The sequence below is a fragment of the Apium graveolens genome, chromosome 11 (genome assembly GCF_009905375.1).
Source record: "Apium graveolens cultivar Ventura chromosome 11, ASM990537v1, whole genome shotgun sequence".
Taxonomy (NCBI): domain Eukaryota; kingdom Viridiplantae; phylum Streptophyta; class Magnoliopsida; order Apiales; family Apiaceae; genus Apium; species Apium graveolens.
Window position 1 is genome coordinate 159,689,523 of NC_133657.1, and position 11,818 is coordinate 159,701,340.

The window sequence follows — 11,818 nt, forward strand, 5'->3', positions numbered from 1 at the left end:
GAGAAGCACCAGTACCTTGGAGTGAAACTCCTGCAGGTCAGGAGTGGACTAAGGAATGAAACTCAGTTTCATGTGTTCCGACTGAAAAGCATCTTGCTGAGCACTTGACTAAAGCCGATGAAATGTTAAATTCTGATGATTTCAAAACCCAGCTTAGAGTCACTGCATTGAGTACTAAACATCTACAAGGTCTTCACTCAACAACTCATGCAGAGCTACACAAGATTCAGGAAAACTTTATCAAACAGGAACAAGTTTGCAAAATTGATAAGAAAAAGTTCTTCCAACCTACCATTGACAGGATTGCTTATATTGAGAAGACTCAAGATCATCAACAAGCTCAGATTGATGATATTCTGAAAAATCAAGCTTCTCAGCAATCACAACTAACTGAAATCCAATCCTCAGTGGAATTGCTTATCTCTCTTCTATTACCTGCTGATGCCAAAAAGGGGGAGAAAGTAATTAAGTCCAAATACAAGACTGACAAGACACTGACAGGAAAGGATGATGAAAAAGATGATCAAGGAAACTCTGGAATGGGTAGAGGTCATAGTCAAGGTAGAGGATTCACATCAAGACAAGCTAGTCACAGGACAAGTTCTGATACTGGGAAAAGAATAAGTTCTGCTACTGGTAAAAGGATAAGTTCTGATGAACTTTTAGATCTTGATGAGGAAATGTCAAGACAGTTATTTCTTCAGGAAAATCCAAGAATGGACTTGGAGAGTTTAATGAAAGAAGAAGTCAGGCTTAAATCAGAGAAAGTCACATCTAAATCTGAAGCTTCTGGTAAAAAGCCACTTCCAAAACTCAAAGGCATTGTGATCAAAGAAAGGACACATACTGAAGCAACATTGGCTAGATCACAACCGCAGATAGATCCAAGATCCAAGGGTAAAGAAAAGATTGGTGAACCTATCAAGGTTTATGTGCCTCCTTAGGATGAAGAAATTACTGATGAAAAGGATAATCTTGCTCTGACTTCAAGAAAAGTTCTTAAAACAACCTCTGACATGGCTCAAGTTGTTCAGAGTCAAGAAATTGTAAGTTCTGATATTCAGAAGAAGCAAGTAACCTCTGACATAGCTCAAGTTAACTTGATATCAGAAGATAGACCAAAGACACTCCTACCAGGATTCACTAAAGCAAAACAGACTCAACCTTTGAAGACTACTGCAAGTGGTTTTGAAGCAAGAGTAGTTACTGGAAAGGAAGCAAGAGATAAAACTGGATTGGGAAGTGCTGATGAAAGGAGAATACATAACACTACCAATGATCCAACTTCCTTGAGTGAACCAGGTATTGGAGCAACTCATGAGAGATTGAATCAACTGGAATATGTACAGATGGTTTACCATACCTACTTGAAAGAATATATCTTGTTGTATTTCATGACAGATGGTAGGGTTTATCATATAAGACAAAATGCCATTCCATTGAAGTATTTTGAAGAATTGGAGCATGTACTTTTCTTACTTCAAGTGGATGACAGAATAACAGGAACTGCTGCAAACTATTTGAAAGAACAGATTCAGAGACAGAAAAGGCTTTATTCTGTTAAGTCTGACAGCACATACGTTCCAAAGTACAGAGATCACAATGGTGATATAGTTGAAATGAAGCCCAACACTGCTAAGATTATAACTACCTTTCTGGGGTACAGGGCTGTTGAATTCAATCTTGAGTCTGATAAAGCTTATTTGATCACACTGGATCAGGATATAAGAAAAGCAAAGATCAATGATCTCAGAGCTGCAATCTTTCAAATTGGTGAAGATACTGTAAAGCTTAAAGATGCCAAAAGGAGAATGATTGATGAACTCAGATATGCTGAGAGATGTTTGTTGAAGAACTATCTCAGAACAACTCCTGACATCAGAGAGATCAGATGATGAAGCCAAGTCAAAGATCTACAACTGCTTAAATTCTGATATTTGTACAGACTGAAGTTGTTATCAGAAGTTGAATATTGGTAAAGCTTTAAGGACTGTAAGTTGTAGTTATCTAGTCTAACTCTCATGCATTTGTACTTAATATTTTTGACATCATCAAATATCTGTTAAACTTGTATATTATGCTAATTTACAAGTTGGGGGAGATTGTTAGATATATTTGATAATGTCATGGCTAATATGATTTATGTTTAGATTACAGATCTTACTTAACAGGACAAATCAGTACTTAACCGTTGATCAGTACTTATACTGGAAGTCAGGACTTAAGGATATCAGTACTTATATTATCAGGAGATAATCATCAGAAGTTAGATATCAGAACTTAAGTGCTGAAGGACGTTCAGATAAGGACAGTAGCTGATTAAAGGAAAGAAGATCAAGATAAACATAAGAAGAGATATGCATGAAGAAGGAGTTCCGTGAAGAATAGAATACTTGGAAGAAAAGATATCTGATTGATATATTTTAGGAAGCAGAATTATATTCCATATCAATTAGCGATTATCTTGTAACTGTGTAGTATATAAACACAGACATAGGGATTACACTATAAGTGTTATCATATTCGAGAAGATTATTCATTGTAACCCTAGCAGCTCTCGTGATATTTGTTCATCACTGAGAGGTAACAGTTCCATACTGTAACAGAGTTTATTATTTCAATAAAGTTTGTTTTCTGTTACTTAATATATTAAAGTTCGATTTGATTGTATAATACACTGTATTCACCCCCCCTCTAAAGTGTGTGTGACCTAACAAGTGGTATCAGAGCTAATCTGTTAACACACATACAGTTAAAGATCCAAACACAATCATGTTTGACACAGAAACTCCAACTAAGCCTACCAAAACTGAAGAACCTCCAAAGACACAAATTCAAAGTCGGTATGAGACTATCAGAGTTCCCATACTGAGACCATCTGAATATCCCATATGGAAGGTAAGGATGACCATGTTCCTGGAAGCAACAGATCCAGAATACCTTGATAGAATCAAGGAAGGGCCTCACAAACCAACCAAGCTCGATGTTGTAGTTGCAGGTGAAGCAGCAAAGACCGTACCAAAGGAGAAGAGTGATTATACTGCTGAAGATATAGCATCAATTGCTAAGGATGCTAAAGTACGACACTTACTGCATAGTGCCATTGATAATGTAATGTCAAACAGGGTAATCAACTGCAAGACTGCTAAGGAGATATGGGATGCTCTGGAAATAAGGTGTCAGGGAACTGACATAATTAAGAAGAACAGGAAGACAATACTCACTCAAGAGTATGAACATTTTGATTCAAAGACTAATGAGTCATTGAATGATTTATATGATAGATTTGTCAAACTTTTGAATGATTTGTCATTGGTTGATAAAGAGCATGATCTTGAAGATTCAAACCTTAAATTCCTGTTAGCTCTTCCTGAATGCTGGGATTTGAAGGCAACGACAATAAGAGACAACTACAATCTTGATGAAACAACTCTTGATGAAATCTATGGAATGCTCAAGACTCAGGAACTTGAGATGGAACAAAGAAGCAAGAGGAAAGGAGGAAAGTCAAGGACAGTTGCTCTTAAGGCTGAAGAAGAATCCCCCAAAGCAGCTTCCTCAAGGAAAGACAAGGGTAAAGCTCTTTTCATAAAGTCTGAAACTGAGTCATCAAGTTCTGAAAGTTCTGAAAACAGAGTTTATTGTTTCAATAAAGTTTGTTTTCTGTTACTTAATATATTAAAGTTCGATTTGATTGTATAATACACTGTATTCACCCCCCCCCCCCTCTACAGTGTGTGTGACCTAACAGGGTCGTTGGATCAATTTCGGAAGCTCGAAACTATTTTTCGGAATTTTTAAATCATTTTTAAATAATTAAATAATTAAATAATTAATTAAAATCAATTAATAATTAATTAAATCAATTAATCAATTAATTTTTGAATTAATTGACCAATTAATCAATTAAAAATCAACTGAAATTAATTAACTAATTAATTCAGATTTATTTTTGAATTAAATATAATTTTCGGAATTAAAATAATAATTTTTAGAATTTTCAGAAATTAAAAATGTATTTTTATAATAAAAATAAATAGGAAATATGATTTTTAAACATTTTATAAACAGGAATCCTATTTTTGAAAACTTTGCAAACTACAGGGACTAAACTTCATCATCTACAAAACTACAGGGGCCTGTTTGCAATTTTGTCAGCCCAGCCGTCGACTCGCCGGAGTGTGGCCGGAGAACACGATTCCGGCCACCTCAGGCCACCAAACTGTCCAGATTAAATCTACAGGTTACCAGCAACTTATTCGTGCAATCAAAACTCAATAATCATCTCTGTTCTGGCCGGAAATTGGCCAAGAACATCGTCGGTTTCCGGCGAACATCGAAAACTTTCAAAACACAACTCCCTTCGAACCATTAATCCTCTGTTAACGAGCTATATACCAATCGATTGCAAATTTCATAAGGAACACAACCCACTATAAATCAACAGCTAATAACCCCTGGATCAAAAACCCCCAAATTTCAATTGAAAACATTCATACGGGCTATAAACCCTAATTTTGAAATTCGAAAATTAAACCTACTTTTGAGCATGTTATTGAACTCCAAATCAGACGTATAATATATCAAAATCATCAGGAAAACAAGCTCTATCACATGCAATCATCAAATCATACAAACAATCATCCGAACAAAAATTCATATTTTTCATAAAAATAATTTGAAAATAATTAAATTTATATAAAATCAACCTTTGATTCTGCAGTAAAACAGGTCCTGGAATTTGATAGTACTCCTTGAGACCTTCAAATTGGTTACTCCAACTTTCCAAACGGATTTCACTAACACCTTGAATTTGTGGTTTGATTCTCAGAAAGGTTTATGAATATATGATTTTTCTCTGTAAAATTATATAATTATCTGTCTGCAAATAATTTTAATCCGAAATAGAATACGGTAAAAGGCTATTTATATTTATGGGAAATTAGTATCCCGTTGGATCATTCCGGATATAAAACGGTACGTTTATTTATAAAAACTAATCCAAACGGTATCGGTTTTCGGGATAATTATCCAAATCAGTACAATTTGTACTGCGGTCTTGGTCTCAGCGCCTGGTTACACGTACTACGAAGTGATAATTGGGATAGTTTAATAAAAAGCTCCCGTTTATCGAAAATACGGGTTTTATTGATTTACCGAAACGAATATTGTATCGAAAATATTACGCCGGGACCCGCGCAGAATAAACCGTACGCCGGATCGAAAAAGTCGAAACATGGAATATGCTCGGAATATTACAATTAGGTTAGGAAGGAGTTCTCGGAAGAGTTTCGGGTTCCAAAAACGTAACAACGGGTGACGTCGGTTGGTTCCCGTTTTTATAAAATAGATTTTAATTACCCGGAAAAAGATTCTAGAAATTTCATATGATTCTTATAAATCCATAAATCAACATAAAAATAATTAGGAAGATATGACAATTATCTATATTTTATTTTGGACATATGAAAATTAAAATACTCAATTAATATTATTTTTGAATATCCAAGTACAGATAACATTTAACAATTAACTCACAGAATAGATACTGAACACACATAATAATTATTTAATAGCAAAATAATTACACGATATATCCCGAATATTACACAAATTCTTGCTCAGCCATCTGAAATCACTGAATCTCAAGATCCAAAGAAGCAAGTTGAACCACAACAGAATAAATCTCAAAGATACAAGGAATTGGCCAAAAGAACCAAAAGAAAATTGAATTTTGTTGGTAAGGAATTGGAGGATCGGTTTCCTAAGGAATCCATTCCAACTACAACTCAAGCATCAAAACCCTCAGTGGTATTTGAAGACATTAAGGTGGTGGATCCTTACAGGAACATTCATGGTGAACCTATTGTGCCTAGGGATGAACCAATAGACTGGGAAAGTCTACCAATTCCTGACTTCAATTTATCAATCCTTAACAAGCCAAAGAGAACAAAGTCAAGAGCAGTCAAGAAAGTGAAGTTGACACCTCTTAAATCCAAATCTCTAGTCAAAACTCAATCTAAAGTCAACAAGGGAGATTACTTGTACTTATGTGACATCAAGGAATTCTCTGACCTAAACCTCTATCTAGATGAATTGGAAGAAGTTAGAGGGATTGATGCCTACAGGAATCTACCTGAAAGGTTAGTTTTCAAGTACAAGGGAGGAAAGGAGATTCAATGGCCACTTCACAGGATCCTTCAAGAAAGCCAATCTGTGCTAATAAAAGTTTATTCATCTTTTAAGAAGAACTTTGGTTTCAATGTAACTGCAAGAAGACTGGTTCTAAAGAAGATTGAAGAACTGAGGAGTATTAGAGCTAAAGATGCACTTCCAAAGACTCTAACTATTCCTTACACAGGAAGTAGAGTGCATCTAAGGCCCTACTGACTGATGGAGTTCATGGATGACAAAGGAGTTAGAAGATTCTTCAGATTAGAAGACCAATTGAGCATCTCTAGCAATGAGACTCTTTTGGAGATGCAAGAAAAGCTAAATCTCTCAGAAACTGATGAACTGGAATTCCACAGACAGCTCCAAAATCAGATAGAAGAAAATAACAGAAAGCTTGGAAAGAGATTCAGACCTTCAAGGAATTATATTAATCTGCTCAGGCTAGAGGAGCACCTTGAAAATGACTGTGAGCTAATCTTTGTGCATTTTATTATTTGAAGCACTTTACAGTTTTATCTACTTACTTTTAAAGTTGTATTTTTAGGGTGTTTTGTTATCATCAAGTTTCTCTTAATTTATGGCTACAATTCCAGTAGACATAAATTGGGGGAGATTGTTGTGAATATGTTGTGAACTTGATGATTTCATTAACAAAACACCTTAGTAGATTTTACTTAGTGAAAAATGTAGCACTCGACGGATAAGGAATATAGTCCCGGCGGATGACTCAATATAGTCCCGACGGATGATGATCAATTATCCATCGAGTGAGTAGCTTGTGTAATAATGAGTCTATAGCACATTTCTGCATACACCTTGTTTAGTTTCTGTAGTAGCACTCAAGTCATATTGACTTTAATTAGATATGCAGAATAGGTTGATTAATTGTACATAGATGATGTCTTGTAATTTTGCATAAATGAAATGAAGTCAAGTGCCAGATAGCTACCCGACGGATAAACAACAATGCCACTCGACGGATGATCAACAAGGCAACCCGACGGATGATCATGTACCCGACGGATAATCAGTTCAAACATCAGTTGACAGTGACAACACAGTCACATGCATCCAGTGTATGCAAAAGGAATGTGGAAGCCTATTCAACTGGATTTTAGAGAACAAAGAAGCATTGCCATTTCCATGCTATTATGAAGATATTCAAAGATGCTGGAACAGAGTAATGAAGCAGCATAGTATTAGACTTGATAGGTTTTGTTTTATTATCTTGTCTTATTACTTTGTAATCTTGGTGATATATAAACCAAGAAGTAGCAAATAGAACAACAAGAACACTAAGCAAGAAAATTCTCAGAGAAACATTTGTAAGCTGTATTCTTAGCATTTCTCTGTAAACTTAGTTGTTCATATTTGTAAGAAGCTATGAGTTAATCTTGCTACACATAATTCTCTTGATATAATATATATCTCTGGTGGATACATTCAAATCCACCAGAAAGTTTTTAAAGACTTGTGTTTTTAATTACTTGTGTTTTGATTTCACTAACTTCTCATTCCGCACTTTGCAAATCAAACACTATATATTATTAAGATAGAACATTTTATAATTTGTGAAAAAGGTTCAAGAATTCCATTCAACCCTCCTTCTGTAATTCTTGTTCCATTGTTAGGGACTAACAAAAGCTTCATCAGAACTAAGTTGGCTATGGCACAAGAAGCTCTCGCACTTGAACTTCAAGACAATGAACTCTCTGATCAAGAGAGAACTAGTGAGAGGACTACCACAAATGGAATTATGTCAAGAAAGACTCTGTGAAGCATGTGAAAAAGGGAAATCAAAGAAAGCATCGCACAGAAGCAAGGAGATGAAAAGTATAACTCAACCTCTTCAGTTGATTCACATGGATTTATTTGGTCCAGTGAACGTGTTGTCACTATCAAGGAAAAGATATGCTTTAGTGATGGTCGATGATTTCTCCAAATACACATGGGTGTTATTTTTACAATCCAAGGATGAAGCACCTCAGCAGATAGTGGATCATATAAAGAAGATTGAGATGGAAGCAAAACTACCTGTTAGAAAGATTAGAGCAGATAATGGGACAGAATTTAAGAATGAATTTCTAAATGAATTTTGTACGGAGAAAGGTATTTCAAAACAGTACTCAGCCCCAAGGACTCCACAACAAAACGGGGTAGTAGAAAGGAAGAATCATACCTCAGTTGAAGCAGAAAGGACTATGCTAAGTGAATCAAGACTTCCTACCAACTTCTGGGCTGAAGCTGTCAACACAGCGTGTTACACTCAAAATTGTACCCTGATTAACAAAGATCATGACAAGACTCCTTATGAGATTATGGTTGACAAGAAACCAACACTGAAATACTTTCATGTGTCTGGTGTTAAATGCTTTGTGTTAAAGGAATGAAATGAACATCTAGGAAAGTTTGATGTTAAAGCAGAAGAAGGCATATTTCTTGGCTACTCTCTGGAATCTAAAGCTTACATGGTTTATATGATTTCTGATCAGAAGGTGAATGAAAGCCTTAATGTAACATTCGACGACACCAAGTTGGCAAGCCTACAGAGAGAAAAGGATTCTGAATCTGTAGAATTTGAGAATCTATCAGATGATTCTTTGGATATAATAGAACTTGAGGTTGCTAGAACTGTGTCTGTAGTTCAGGTCAATGCTGATTCAGGATCAAGTTGTGATAATGGTGGAAACAATGATCATGATAATCATTCAGGAACTCCATCAAGAACCACTACAAACAGATCTGAATCATCCAGTCATGGTGACAGCAACTCAGGGGGAGCAGGAAGAGGATCTACAATTCACATTCAACATCAGGTTGAACAAGGGGAAATATCAAGATCTTATTTACCTCGTCAAAGAGTTTGGAACAGAGACCATCCCTTTGAATTGATCATTGGTAATCCTGACACAGGAGTAAGAACTAGACATGCCACTCAGAATAAATGCCACTTTTCAGGGTTTCTTGGAAGATCCAGATTGCGTTATTGCTATGCAAGAAGAACTCAATCAGTTTGAGAGGCAGAAGGTATGGAAGCTGGTACCCCGACCAAAGAACAAGTCAGTGATAGGCACTAAATGGGTATTCAGGAACAAGCTAGATAAAGATGGTATTGTAACTAGAAACAAATCCAGACTGGTAGCTAAAGGTTACTCTCAAGAAGAGGGTATAGATTATGATGAAATATATGCACCAGTAGCTAGACTTGAGGCAATCAGGATGTTTCTGGCATTCGCAGCACATTCAGAATTCAAAGTTTATCAAATGGACGTGAAGAGTGCATTCCTAAATGGGGAGCTAGAAGAAGAAGTGTATGTGGAACAACCACCAGGCTTTGAAGATCCAAATCTGGCTGATTTTGTCTACTTTCTATTAAAAGCTCTCTACAGTCTTAAGCAAGCTCCTAGGATATGGTATGACACTCTCTCTGAGTTTTTACTTGAAAATGGTTTTACTAGAGGTGTCATAGATAAAACTCTATTTCATAAAATGCATAAATATGATATGATATTAGTTCAAGTATATGTTGATGATATTATATTTGGTTCTACTAATGATGATCTTTGCAATAGATTTTCTAAGCTAATGCAGAGTAAGTACGAGATGAGTATGATGGGAGAGTTGAACTACTTTCTTGGTCTACAAGTGAGTCAAAGGAAAGATTGAATATTCATTATATCAAAGAACTTTTTAAGAAGTATAATCAGGAAGATTTAACTCCAGAAAAAACTCCCATGCCAACAGCCTCCAAGCTTGATCAGGACAAAACTGGTAAGAAAGTTGACATCACAAGCTACAGACGTATGATAGGCTTATTACTTTATCTCACAGCAAGTAGACCAGATATCATGTTTGCAACATGCTTATGTGCTAGATTTCAAGCTGAACCAAAAGAATCTCATCTAATAGCTGTTAAAAGAATATTTAGATACCTTAAGGGAACTCCAAATCTTGGAATTTGGTACCCTAAAGGTACAGGTTTTGACCTAGTTGGCTATACAGATTCAGATTTTACAGGTTGTAAGATTGACCGGAAAAGTATATCAGGAAGCTGTCAGTTTCTTGGAAGAAGATTGGTATCCTGGCATAGCAAGAAGCAGCACTCAATATCCACATCAACTGTTGAAGCTGAATACATAGTTGCTGGAAGCTGTTGTGCTCAAATCTTATGGATGAGGAACCAACTCCGGGATTATGGTCTGTTGGTATCAAAGATTCCAATATTCTGTGACAATACAAGTGCAATAGAAATCTCAAACAATCCAGTTTAGCACTCGAGAACAAAGCACATTGATATCAGGTATCACTTTATCAGAGAGCATGTCACAAATGGCACTGTGGAATTACACTTTGTACCCACAGAGGATCAAATTACAGACATCTTCACCAAACCACTTGATGAAAACACTTTCTCTAAGTTGGTTAGTGAACTTGGGATGTTAAATATTTCTAATTAATTTTGGAAGTCAATAACTGCAATTTATGCTGGTTAAATTCACTTGTTGTTTAAATTCAATATCTTAAGGACATCTGAATTTACATGTCATTAATTATTTCTCGTAATTCAATCATTTATGTGCTTGCATACAATTTATATATATATGGTTGAGCACATTCATATTAATAAAGTTATTTAATTTAATTTCAGTGGACTTTAAGTAATCAATATTTGAAGGGGTTCATTGAAATTAATATTAAATATAGTGCAGCATAATTATTTTTCACAAAATTATAGTGTTATCAATTAAATGATAATCTTTGTAAAGTTGTGAAATATAATTGTGAATTATTATGTTAGATATATTTGATAATGTCATGTCTAATATGATTTGTGTTAGTTTTCAGATCTTACTTAACAGAACAAATCAGTATTTACTGAAATCAGCACTTACTGGAAGTCAGAACTTAAGGATATCAGTACTTCAATTATCAGGAGATAATTATCAGAAGATGGATATCAGAACTTAAGTGCGGGAGGACGAACAGTTAAGGAAAGGCTGATTGAAAGGAAAGAAGATCAAGACAAACGCAAGAAGAGATATGCATGAAGAAGGAATTCTATGAAGAATAGAATACTTGGAAGAAAAGATAACTAGTTGATATATTTTAGGAAGCAGAATCATATTCAATATCAATTAGAGATTATCTTGTAACTGTGTAGTATATAAACACAGATATAGGGTTTACACTATACGTGTTATCATTATCGAGAATAATATTCATTGTAACCCTAGCAGCTCTCGTGATAATTTGTTCATCACTGAGAGAGGACAGTTCCATATTATAACAGAGTTTATTGTATTGAATAAAATCTATTTTATGTTACTTGAGTTCTTCAATTCGATTTGATTGTGCTAAACACTGTATTCAACCCCCTTCTACAGTGTGTGAGACCTAACATATTATTTGTTTTAAACATCCTTTTCAATGGATTTATTTTTTTTATTAAAATAAATCAAAGCTGCAAGGGGATTGTTGGGTCACAACACAGGAGTAAGACTTGGAAATTTTCATAAGTCAGATCCTCTGTGTCGCCACAGAGAGAAAGACTTGGAAATTTTCCTAAGTCAGATCCTATGTGTCGCCACAGATTTCCTAAGTCAGATTCTCTGTATCGCCACAGACGGTGTCGCCACAAAGAAAC